The sequence below is a fragment of the Leptosomus discolor genome, chromosome 2 (assembly GCF_034619465.1).
Source record: "Leptosomus discolor isolate bLepDis1 chromosome 2, bLepDis1.hap2, whole genome shotgun sequence".
Taxonomy (NCBI): Eukaryota; Metazoa; Chordata; class Aves; order Leptosomiformes; family Leptosomidae; genus Leptosomus; species Leptosomus discolor.
In genome coordinates this window covers 126,886,694-126,898,938 of record NC_141392.1, presented here as the reverse complement: position 1 = coordinate 126,898,938, position 12,245 = coordinate 126,886,694, and the positions used below count along the sequence as shown (strand labels likewise).

The window sequence follows — 12,245 nt, the reverse complement described above, 5'->3', positions numbered from 1 at the left end:
GGATAGAGAGGAATGAAAACAAACAACGTTTCATGAATGGAGGAGTTCAAAGAGCTATCTCGCACTCGGCGGAGCTGGGGACGGAGCAGACCTGTTTCGGTGGGGGTCTCGGAGCGGCGGCCGGGCTCCTCGGCAGCACAAGGCTTTGCTTTTTTCTTTCCCCCCCCCCCCCCCCCCCCCAAAAAAAGCCAAACGATAGCGCAGCGTAGGGAGGGCATCCTCAGGACGGTAACGGCCGTGGAAAAGGCAGGAGCTGCCTATACTGGTCACATCTTCAGCTTGATTGTACCAATAAGGGAAGGATTTGGTTGCTCAGTGGTAACTGCTGGAAAACATGGATTCGTCTAAATTTGACCAATGGAAAAGTCAAGCGGAGCTTTCTCCTCTCTCTCCCCCTTTCCTCTATCATAACCCAGGGAGAATTGTCCTCATCGCTCTTCTCCTTCGTAGGACACGGTGTTTAATTCTGCCAGGAGCGTGCAGGGCTCTGCTGTCTGGCTCGCCCTGCCTGAGGCGCGGGGGGGGGAGGCCAGGGCTGCCGGCGCGTTCGGCAGCACCACGGAGCAGCTCCCCGGCTTCGATGGGTGAACGGCTTGAAAACAAACACTCCCCTCCCAAAGCAGCGCCGGCGAAGTTGCATAAAATAGCTGTCCCGAAGCCCTGGGTGATCCGCGTGTTAGAATTCAAGCTGAAAAAGCAAATTGTCAAAAGAGCTGAGTCATACAGGACGGTTGCCAGAACAGCGGTGGGAATAACGCTGAGGTCTCCCAGTTGGGCAGAAGGATGCGCCGAGCCCTGCCCAGCGGCCGCGGGATCAGCTGCCGGCTCTGCTGGGGGCTCTGCCGGCTCCCGGGGCACTGCCTGGACGGAGGCAGTTGCCACGAGGGCCCTGCCCTTGGGAGGGGAAGCGGGGATGCTGGCGAAGCAGTTTTAATTTAGGGCTAGGAATCATCGCCGTGTTGCAGCCCGGGGGTCTCGGTCTCTGCAACACGACGGTCGGGTGGTACGGGGGGGGGGTTCGCCAGCCCGTCCGCAGCCCTCACCTGCAGCGAGGGCTGGAGCTGCGGTCAGGAGGGGAGAGCCACCTTCTTCCCAAGCAAAGTAGCTGTTAATTAACGCTGTGATTTAAAAACAAAGGCTGCTCCAGGCGCAGCCTTGGCCCCCTCTCCCCCCCTCTGCCTGCCCCCCCCCACCCCAGCACGCCCAGCCTCCCTGCCAGATCGCCTCTCTCACAGCCCACGCGGTATTGCCGGGTGGTTTTGTGTCTCTAATCTAATTAGGTGATTTTGGAACAATTAAACGCAAACCTTTCGGTGCAGCGGGCAATGTGCTGCCCGATAGCCCCGTGTCACCTCCGCCGGGTCAGGTGGTTGGCATCGCCGGGCTGGCATCGCCAAAAAAATAGCCCAGCATCAGCGGGGATCCAGAGCAGAGCAGCCTTGGTTCGGAGGCCAGTGTTTGTGGATTTGTAACACATCTCCCCCTCGCCCACCCGAGCCCTCTGTGCATAAATGCGCGTGTTTATTTTCTATAGATGGGCGCGCACGCCGGCAGATGGGCGTCGAGGTGCCAGCAGCACGCTCGGGCTGTGCAGAGCACTTCTCCCGCGCCATGTTTCGGAGCAGCCCGCGCCTCTGTGAGTCAGGACCGCGAAGTGTTCCATGGGAGGGATGGCGGTCCTTGCCCAGGCGAGCCGGCTGCTCGGGGAGACTGGGTGCACTGGGAGGGGACTGGGGGGCTCCAGGGGAGCAGGCATCGTGCCTCTCTCCCTCCGTTGCCGTGCAAACAGCCCTGCGTTAGGTTTTCGTCGGGGGATTTTATTAATGCCTCGGAAAGGTTATTAGCCTGCCCGACTAATAAGCCTTTTATGTATTCCGGGACGTGGTTCCTGGAGAAGGGCGGCAGGCAGCGCGAGGCCTGTTGGAGCCGATAGCCCTGGCTGATGTGCCGCAGAGGACAGTAAAATTCAATTTTCCTACAAGAATAAGGTTAACAGGACCGATTGGTGGGGGCTCTGATTTAGTGACCGTATTTTCTGATTCAAATGTTTTCCTCAAGGAGTATTTGCAGGGGGTGGGGGAGAGTGGGGGGTTTGGATTATTTTTAGCACACGCTTCGATCGAGCTGGAATTATTCAGGCAGCAACAGCAATAGTTTCATTTGCAGCACTGAGAGGATTTTTCTCCCCCGTTTCTGGTTAACATAAATAATTTTTGAATTGCTACTAAAAAGGGAAAACCGAAAATGGCGATACAGACCCAAATTCTGGAGAAATACCTTGCAGGGAAATTACAGCCCTGGCGACTGCAGTCACGATATTCCATTGCACGAGGGGCTGTGGAGCAGGAGGACGGCTCCGGTGGTGTCCCAGGAAAATAGGATTTGTACCCACGAGCTGCAGCACGGTCGTGCTTCCAGCACCTACCTGATCCCTCTGCAGAAGCTGTAAGGACAAGATCAAACTGTCTTACCCCAAACCGGCTTAACAGCATTCCAGTTTTTAGCACAGGTTAAAGCAAATCGAGTGAATGTGTGTGAGGAAAAAGCAGCAAGCAGTGAGCATCCCCTTCGTGGCTCTCCTTTGCGGAGCCGCTCCAGAGCAAACTCCTGTTTTCCTCCCAGAGAGCCGGAGCAGCGTAGGCTAGATGAGCCTCATGCAAAGCAGTTACAAATTTGGTTGGGAAAGTTTTCTCCGAGATCAGTTGTCAAGGGTTTTCTGTTAAAATAGAAAGATGTGTAAATTGAAATTCCTCTATGGTTCATTATTTCTGTCCTGAATTAATTACTATTCAGCCTTCCTTCAAGGGACTTGGGTTTGCTCTTGACATCCAGCAGGAGAAGATTGCTGGGGCTTTAGAAAAGGGGATGAGAATTCAAAATTATCCTGAAAAATTGCAGGAATATTTGGGGGGGGAATGGATTTCAGTATGTAGAGAGGAACGTACGCAGTATGTGTGTGGGGAAATCGGCTGAGCGAGTATGAAATACGAAGGAACTGGAAGGACAGCCATTCTGCAGAGAAGCACCTGGGGCCGTGGTGGGTCACAAAGCAAACACGAGTCAATGCTCTCATGGTACTAAAAAAAAAAAGACTAGAGATGACTTTGGGGTTCACTAGGCTAGCCTCCTACTCCACCGACCCTCGCTGAGGTCCCACCTGAAACAGGAGGTCCACTTGTGGGGTGCAGCTCTCCGAAAAGATGTGGCAAGTCCTGAGGAGGTCAGTGAGGAAGCTCCTTTTGGCTGAACCGCCGGCTCACCCATCAGGGCTGAAGGACCAGAGCTGTTTACCTGGAGAAGAGAGGACTGAGAGCAGGTCTGGAGGCGTCAGACACAGAAAGGATCGCTGCGCGGAGGAGGGGAGAGCAGCTGTGCTTGCCCCGCGGGGCTGGGCCATGCCACGGGCTCCACTTGCTGAAAATTTCATTTAGGATTTTCATTTAGACTTCAGGAAAATCTGAGGGAAGAGGGTTTTAAGAGCATGTCAGATAAACATCTGTCAGGAGGGGATTACGAAGAGCAGATCCAGCTGTGCTGCACGGGGGTGGACGAGGTGTTTTCTTACAGCTTCGCTTTCCTATGATGGTGCTCATTGCTGCGTCAGCAAATAACGTCCTTTCCCTGCACCTCGCCCTTGTAAACAGCAGCTTCCACCACTCTTGACTGCAGAAAAAGTGCCTGCAGTGACAGTAAACACGAGTTATTTTTGTGACTTCAGTAGCAATAGGTTCCCTCAGCTCTCCGGCATGTTGGTTCTACGATAGACTCTAACGGAAGAGGTGATCCCCATCCCCGTTGGGTACCTCCGTGAACACAAAGGGATTGCTCTTGCTCCAGTGCTGGGGACAGGCAGGACATGAAGTCTGCATGAAAACTGAAAAAAAAAAAAAAAAAAAAAAAAAGGGGAAAAGGATGCCAGCAAGTGGTCGGGATGGAGGAGGAGGTGCTCAGCACGTGGATGTGGCTGGGGGAGTCAGGCAGGACTTGGGCAACACATTGGTCTGAAGACCAAACCCAAATCGCCTTCGATGGGACGTGCCCTTGGGTGGTACATTTTTTTGTCATCTTTTGCTTAATCCGTGCAGCGTGCGCTTTGCTGCTGCTGCTGCCTACGGCTCACTTTTCTCCGCAGAAAGTCACACGTTACTAAATCAAATGCCTTGTGAAGGCTGCTATTTCTCCGTGATTATCCTCGTCAATAAAACTCATAATCTTCTCAAGGAAGGAAATCAAGTGTTATTTGGCAAGGCCTCTTTTCAGCAAAACCAACTCGTCCGACATCCGCTGTGTTTCTGTCGTTTATTCCTTGTCACTACAAACTTCTGGGTTTGTTGGTTTGTTCGAGTGGTCGTTGGCCGGGGATTGCCGGCTGCCCAACCGGCCTGCGGTGCTCTGTCGTACTCCGTGTAGTAACATGCCTGCGCTCTTCAGGAGTCAAAAATTTCCCCGGTATTTCAAGACGTTTCTAAACAGAATTAACCCCAGCGCAAGGAGTGTCTCGGCTCATTGTTTTCAGGCTCCTCGATGCTATTTATTGCGTTGGCTCAGCCCCAAAACCGAGCAGCGGAACGCAAGGGCACTGCGGCGTTTGGGTCGTATATGCGCGTGACATTTCGAGCACAGATGATGTAGGCTAGACAGATGACGTATACATCCATGGAAAGAATATCTTGATTTCCTCCTTGGTAGTTTTTTTGATGAAACATGCAGAAAGCATATGTTTTCTTCCCGGCTACATATTTTGTGGTCGTGGTACACGCAATAACATCAGCGGAGGTGACTCTGCCCATTCGAGCGGGGTGGTGTCCACGGTATTCGAAAACGTGGGGATGTAGAGGGCCTGAACAAAAGGAAGCTGCATAGAAAGCCGTAGGCAGTGTCAGCTCCGGGGGGCTCCGTTTGGTGTGCCCCCCCCCCCCCAGCCCTTGACATGGGGAGAACCCCTGGGCAAGAAGAGAGGGGCTTTTGTTTCCGAGAAAGCCCCTGCAGCACGGAGAAGAGCTCCAGTTACTTACAGCGAATGTTATAAAAGCTCTTCAGCCTGAGCCCCACGATACTTGACGTGAGGAAGCCGGCCTCGAGAGCCATCTCGTGATTCTTAAGGAAAGCCGAAGGAAAGCATGGTAAATGTGAATTAGACATTGAATCTGCATGATAATGCACATGAAAACCCCGTTGCCGTTTCACTTTCTAGACCCCTGCTTTTTCTTGGATGCCATTTGACATCCTCTGGCTTGCTTGCTCTCCTGCAGCGAAGATGCCGAACAAAAAAAGAGGGTTTAGGCCATGTGTTCATGTTCTCGTTTTTGTTCTGTTCCTGCCGTATTTTCTGCAGTTAGTTATTTGGGGCGTGATGAGATGTTTACTTGTCTAAATCACTTATCTAAAAGCAGTTAGCTCTTCGCTTTGGTATGTATACAAGATCCCTTTTATTTTAATCTGTTCGTAGGAATATGCTGCATAATAAAATGCATTAAAACCAATGTAATTCTCTTGCGAAGCAAGATTTCTTGGCTTCTTGGCAAACATCTGTAGATCGTAGAAATGCAGGGCCTTCTGGGGGTCTTTAGCCCAACTTTCTGCTTGAAGCAGGACTGCTGCTGGCACTAGATCGGCTCAGTTCTGGCTTCACGTAGCCAAGCTTTGACAACCTCTAAGGATGGAGGTCCCTTAGCGCGCTGGTGACCTCCCCATGAAGAAGCTTTTCCTAATGTCCATGTTCTACAAAACCCTCCGGTCAGGGTGACACACGAGCTGGTTGTGTTCAGCCTGGAGAAGAGGAGCAAAAGGGAAATCCAGCTTGTCATCTTCCATCTCCTAACGAGGAGAAAGCAGAGCCAGAGCCTTCCCAGAGGTGCATGGAGAATTGACTGGGAAGGTTCTGGCCGGGTGTGGGAAAGAAATTCCCATGAGAGTGGTTCAGCTCTGGAGGAGGCTGCCCGGAGGGAAGGTGGCATCTCCCTTTGGGGGGATTTTCAAAGATCAGCTGAAGAAGACCCCGAGCAACTCTTTGAAGTCGACCTTGCTCAGTAGAGGAGGTTGGACTGGGTACCCTCTGAGGCTCCTTCCAACCTGAATTTTTCAATGCTTCTTTCATCCCATTCTCCTTTAAAACTCTCCTCTGCATGGTGACTGCAGAAAATTTGACAGCCGCTCACCAGAGAGGTGGGGGACGTCCAGTTAAACTGCTGGGACGAGGGAGGTGATGGTGCATCAGCATTTTGTATACTTGCTAAAGGCTATTATGTTCACTGCTTCCTATGCCTCCGTTGAAGCGGTTTTGATGCACAGCCCAGAGCTCTGCTGCTTCTCTTCAGGAAATATTAAGGGGTTTTTAGGTTAAACCTCAGAACTCTTGTGTACAGGACTTGATAAGCTGGGACCAATAAATATAAGTCAGCTCCCAAACATTTCAGGAGCTGGGTCAGAGGTTGCCTTCGCTGTTTTTCTAAGTTGAAATCCATCTTCTGTGTCCTCCCAGGTGCAGTTTCTAGGAAGAACATGCAACAAGCTGATAATGTCCAGGATTTTCTAAGGCTGAAATTCCAACAGAGTCAGGGAGAAGTTTACAAATCTATTCAAATCTGCCTCTGCTCTGTTTACAGAAGGCATCCCAGCGCTTCCCATCCCGTGAGCCCTGCAGCGGTGGCTGTGGAGGAGCAGCACCATGCACACTCCTCAGTAGGGCTGCCTCCTTCTCGAGGAAAGCTGCAGAAGCACTTGCCTGTGCTGGGGGGACAGAGATGCCGAAACAACAGCCCCAGTGCAGGCTCACTTAGAATCACAGAACGGGTTGGGTTGGAAGGGATATCAAAGACCCTCCAGTTCCAACCCCCCTGCCATGGCAGGGACACCTCCCACCAGCCCAGGTCGCTCCCAGCCCCATCCAGCCTGGCCTGGAGCCCTGCCAGGGAGGGGGCAGCCACGGCTGCTCTGGGCAACCTGGGCCAGGGTCTCACCGCCCTCACAGGGAAGAATTTCTTCCTAATATCCAGTCTAAATCTCCCCTCTTTCAGTTTGAAACGCCTTGCCCTATCACTCCCCTCCCTGATCCAGAGTCCCTCCCCACCTCTCCTGCAGCCCCCTTTTAGCACTGGAAGCCATTCTAAGGTCTCCCCGGAGCCTTCTCCTCTCCAGGCTGAACACCCCCACCTCTCCCAGCCTGTCCTCACAGGGAGCTGCTCCAGCCCCTCAGCATCTTCGTGGCCTCCTCTGGGCCCACTCAAGCAGGTCCGTGTCTGTCTTGTGCTGGTGCCCCCAGAGCTGGACGCAGCCCTGCAGGGGGGTCTCACCAGAGCGGAGCAGAGGGGGACAATCCCCTCCCTCTACCTGCTGATCACAATTCTTTGGATGCAGCCCAGGATACAGTTGGATTTCTGGGCTGTGAGCGCCCGTTACTGGGTCATGTCCAGCTTTTCACCCCCCAGCACCCCCAAGCCCGTCTCGGCAGGGCTGCTCTCCATCCCTTCATCCCCCAGCCTGTGCTGATACCGGGGGTTGCCCCGACCCATGTGCAGGACCTTGCACTTGGCCTTGCTGAACCTCATGTTGAACTTTAACAGCTTCAGATACCACGGGAACAGCCTCGGCTCCAGTATTTATTGGACCTTGCCTCCTTCCTTCCTTCACTCCCTTTGCCTTCAGCCGCTGGAGAAGGAAGGTTGTGAGAGTGATTTATTGACACCGCCCCCGCAGCGATGCCTTCCCGTTCAGCCTTGGGAGCCATCTCCCAGTGTACCCATTAACGGTCGCCTGCAGCCTCCGGGCTGTCCCGGTTCACTTCCCACGTCTGCAGAGGCACAGCTACACCCGCTGTGTGCTCCCACAGCTTCCTTTGCCCCGAGCCGTAGCACCCGTGAGTCGTGTGGTGGCTGCCTTTGGTGACAGGGCTCTGTGCTGCCCCTGCGCCCGCCCCAGGTGTCTGTCTTGGTTTCGCAGCAGACACGGTGCTTTCTAGGACAGGGCTGGTTTCATGCTGCGCGGTGTGAGCCCAGCTGGGAGCGAGGCTCGTTGTCACCATCAGTGTCCTCGGCTTCAGCTTGTGTCGTCAAGCATCTTCCTTTGGGTCAGCCTCTGAGTTCCTTGTGGCTGCAAGATGCCCTTGGGATCCCACAGGCAACACGCTGCCGGAGAGCCACGGGCTGAGGGCTGGTGCAAACAGCATTGATGGTTAGGAAACACCAGCTCATAGGTTCTTGTTTCTGCTTTCTGTATGTACGTGCATCACCGTGAGAGGTCATAGACCGTTCTTCCACACGCATCGTTTTTCCATGGGACTCGTCGCTCGGTGCAGAGGGAAAACACACAAGCATGTTAAGACTACGTGCGCCGTATAAGGTACAAGGAGAGAGATCGATATGTAAAATAGATATTTTACTTGATTTTATTTTACCTGCAATTACAGAAAACCAGGTATTACCAGGTGCTAGAGAACCACCTGCAGCCCTGACCCTGAAAAGCTCCCCTTCCCTCTCCTGCGGGTATTTGTTTACATGTGTGCTCGTGCTGGGAGTGCATCCAGCCACTGGAGACAACAGCATGTTTTGCTCCAGCGTTACCTGCAGAGTGTGTTCAGAAAGTCTTACCCAAAACATGTCAGTAGTGAACACCCCCACACACACCCCCTGAGGTTGTTGCTGAGGTTGAACTGACGTTTATTGCCTTGTAATTTGGTGAGTGCATCGTTACAAATTCACTTTGGACTCCGATCTTTCTTCCTTCCCTTCCCAAAGCTTCTGTCCGTGGCATCCATGATGTCAGCTCTGCTCCTCAGGGCTGAGTCCTGCAGTGGTGGTTGCTACTTTTCTTCATGTCTTTGATGCCTGGTTTCTGTACGGGCCTGGAAAAAACTCCACCGATGCTCAGGCTTTGTCCGATTCTGCCGTGAGCAGAAAGGAATCGTCATCCCCAAAGGCATTCGGCTCTTCATGCAGCCCAGAGAGGCTTGTGCAGGTCTCCTATCCCGTTCTAGACCTGTTCAGGTGTTGTCTCCACTCATGAAAAAGATGGCCACCTGATGGGGACTGTGGCCTCAGAGAGGTCTCCCAAGAAATCGTCCATAAGGAGATCCAATTCCTTCTTTCCTCCTAGAGGCGTGAACTTGGAGGGCTTCATAACAGCCCCTGTTGGGTTGCCCGTGCCGTGCACACGCGGGCGTAGCTCGGACCACAGCATTTCTACCGGCCTTTTGGCAGACGCTGCACACGAAGGTTTAGTGTCGGCGTTGGCCAGGAGCTGCTTTTCCATTCATTTTCTTTGCAACCTGCTCTAGCAGAGGGGTTGGACTAGATCTCCAGAGGTTCCTTCCAGCCCCAACCATTCCATGATCCTGTGATTCTAGATCAGGAGTGAGAGGTGCGTCTCTCCTTGGCTAGGAAGTCCATTCCAGCTCAACCCGTGAGGTTTTTTTGGCTTTTGCTTTTCTACTTCTCTCCCCCCTATCCCACTGGTGGGGAGTGCACGAGCAGCTGGTGGGTGCTTGGTTGCTGGCTCGGGCCAACCCACCCGTGCAGCGACTGGAGCCCATGGGGTCCCAGTGCAGCTTGGGGAGCACCAGCAGCCTGGGAACTGCAGCCCTGCAGTCCTGAGCAGCAGCTGCCTTTCCAGCAGGCAGGGTTTCTTGCGAAGGTGATTTTCAAGCCTTCACTGAACCGAAAACTTTCAGATCCTCCTTCGAGTGCTGAGCGCGGTGGGGTGCAGCCCTTGGTGTCGCCGGGCATGGCCGCGCGAGCACGCACGAGGACGGGGCCAGCAGGGAGGCGCAGCTCTGCCCTGCAACTGCTCCCCGTCGAGGCAACGGCGTCTGCGCGTGGCCTCACGAGCCGTTCTCAAAATCACGATGGTTTCCAGGAACCGCGTCACCACGCAGATGAGGGACATTCCCAGCCCCTCCGCTCCGGTGGCTGCAATATGCAAATCGGCATCGCCCAGCTGCGTGCCCAGCGGTTAAAAAAAATTTAAAAAAATAATTCAAGTGCTTGGGCACTTACTCTAAGAATATAAATGGAGACAGCCTGTGTGAAAGAGAAATGATGGGAGGAAAAAAAAAAAATATTTCCTTCCTTCCGGGGCTGAAGTCTCCATGGGTGTGGAGGGTGGGTGTTGCTCTCCTGGCGTTTCTGGGGCTCAAGGTCTCCCCTTGGTCCAAGGAGCGAGCACAACTGCAAAACCCACCGGAGGCCAGATGTGGAGGTGGGTGGGATGGGTCGCGTTTGCCACGTGGGGTTCAACCCTGTCCCCTCGCAAGCTTAGGCAAACAGGTTTTGGGGAGAGGGGGGTCAGCGGTGAGGTCTTGCTCCGTTGATGGAACTCCTGCTTTTCCGAACAACAAAATCTCTCGGTGGCTTTTCATTGGCAATCCCTCTCCCAGCTGCCAGTAGGTCTCAGGTGGTTAACAGGAACGCGCGCCGAGGTCCCGCAACGCGAGGTGCAACCTGGGGAACAAGCTTCAAAACATCCGATATTCCCACAGGCTCCCTCCTGGGGAAAGGGGAGCCCCAGCTCACCGGCCTCTGCCTCCGGTGGGGGTGTTGGTGCTGGGTTTCCTCCTGGTTTTTCGGCTTAATTTACAGGCTGGTTCTCCTTGTCTGAGCGGAAGGATGCTTGGTCCAGGAAGAGGAGAGGGAACGAGCCGGTTTCTTGTAGCCAAAGCCGTGGGATGGGTGAACACTGGCACTCTCGCCATGTCTCACGTGCTGGACCGAGAGCACTGAGCGGGGGGGGGGGGGGGGGGGGGGGAAGGCATGTTTTGCCACAAACTTATGCAAATTCAGACACTCCTGCCTGTTTCTCTGTATTTCCAGGTCAGGGTTTTTTAAGGTTTTATTTGAGGTTTCGGTGCAGGGTGGTGAAGTCGCTGGTGTGGCATGTGCATTTCTAATGATTTTACCTTCGAAAGACGCCGTTTCCCTGCTGCAGCCCTCTCCCCTGCAGACACCCGTGTCACGGGGACATTTTACTCACTCCTTTTAATCCCCCTATTATTAATACAGTTTCAAAATGACAATTTTACACATGACTGGCTTTTCGTCTTAATAAGAACATCAACTTGGGGCTGGCAGGGAGTCGCCGGAGTTGCTGCCATCCCCACGAGCAGCATCCCATTCCTGGGAGCAGAAGCAGGACCTCGCAGCAGGGCAGCGCTCCGTGTGAGCACCGGTGCTGCCGGCGATGGTTGCTGTGCCCCGTGGCGGCCCGAGGATGGGCTGTGCTGGGTGCTGGCGGTGTCACCGCTGTGCTGGGTGCTGGCGGTGTCACCACCGAGCGCCGGCCGGGTTGCCCCGGTAACTGATGCACGTCAAAGGGAGCCAACGATGAACAGGCTTTAGGGAAAAAATAAAAGGGCGACAAACCAAACAGCACAAACAAACCAGGTATTTGCTCAGAGGGCTTGTACGGTTTTAATGCCCTCGGTGTGTAATTATTTATGAGTGGCTTTCCTTTAATCAACGGCAGCGCAGGGACCGTGCTGAAATATAAAGGCAGCCACAGATCATAAACCCTTGCGAGCAAAGCCAGACAAAACCGATCACTAATAACTTTGCCGTTGAGCAAGAGGGTTCAGAGGTTGTTGACAGACACGAGTGGCTGCAGAGAACAACCAGATTATTAACAATAAAGTAGTACCGTGCACATTCAAAGCGCTCGTAAATAATGGCCGGTGCTCGGGGGAAGGGGGACGTCTTTGCCTCCCCGGCGGTGAGGATGGATGCTGGGGCAGCGAGCGGCTCCCGGGGACCGGGGGCTGGACCCTCCGCCGTGAGCGGCTGGAGGAGGGAGATGAGGAACCGAGCTCGGTGCGGAGGTCCTCCAACACCCAGCAAGGTGCATCGCTTGGTGAATGCCTCCTTGCTCTCTCTCCTGCTGGCACCACACACTGAGTACTTAAGTGAGATTATTTTTCTGAAACCACAGAGCCAAGAAGAGCATGTCAGCCGTCTCCTATATTTATCTCCTCCTCATACGTTCGTCAGTCCCTCTCCCTCCCCTGCTCATCACGCCAGTGCCTAACCTCAGGTTGTGCTCTGGAGGCTTTGCTGGGGCAGCCTCTTCTTCGAAGCCGGTGGGAGTTTTGCCCGAGTGACTATCACAGCAGTTTCCTCCAAGCCTTCGAACCGCAGGGAAAAAATTATTCTCTGTTTGCTTGTGATTTGCTATGAAATTCAGCAGTAGGTGGGATCTGAAAGACCCTTGGGACCGTCACCCTGGCGAGCCGTAGGGGAGCACCAGAAGCCTTCCCAAGGAAG

General features: G+C 53.8%; 1 protein-coding gene across 1 annotated transcript in view; it reads left to right on the top strand.

Annotated features, from left to right (window-relative positions):
• Nucleotides 1–12,245, top strand: part of DTNB (dystrobrevin beta) — a 184,683-nt gene that overhangs the window by 157,912 nt on the left and 14,526 nt on the right. The gene's annotated exons all lie outside the window — the stretch shown is intronic.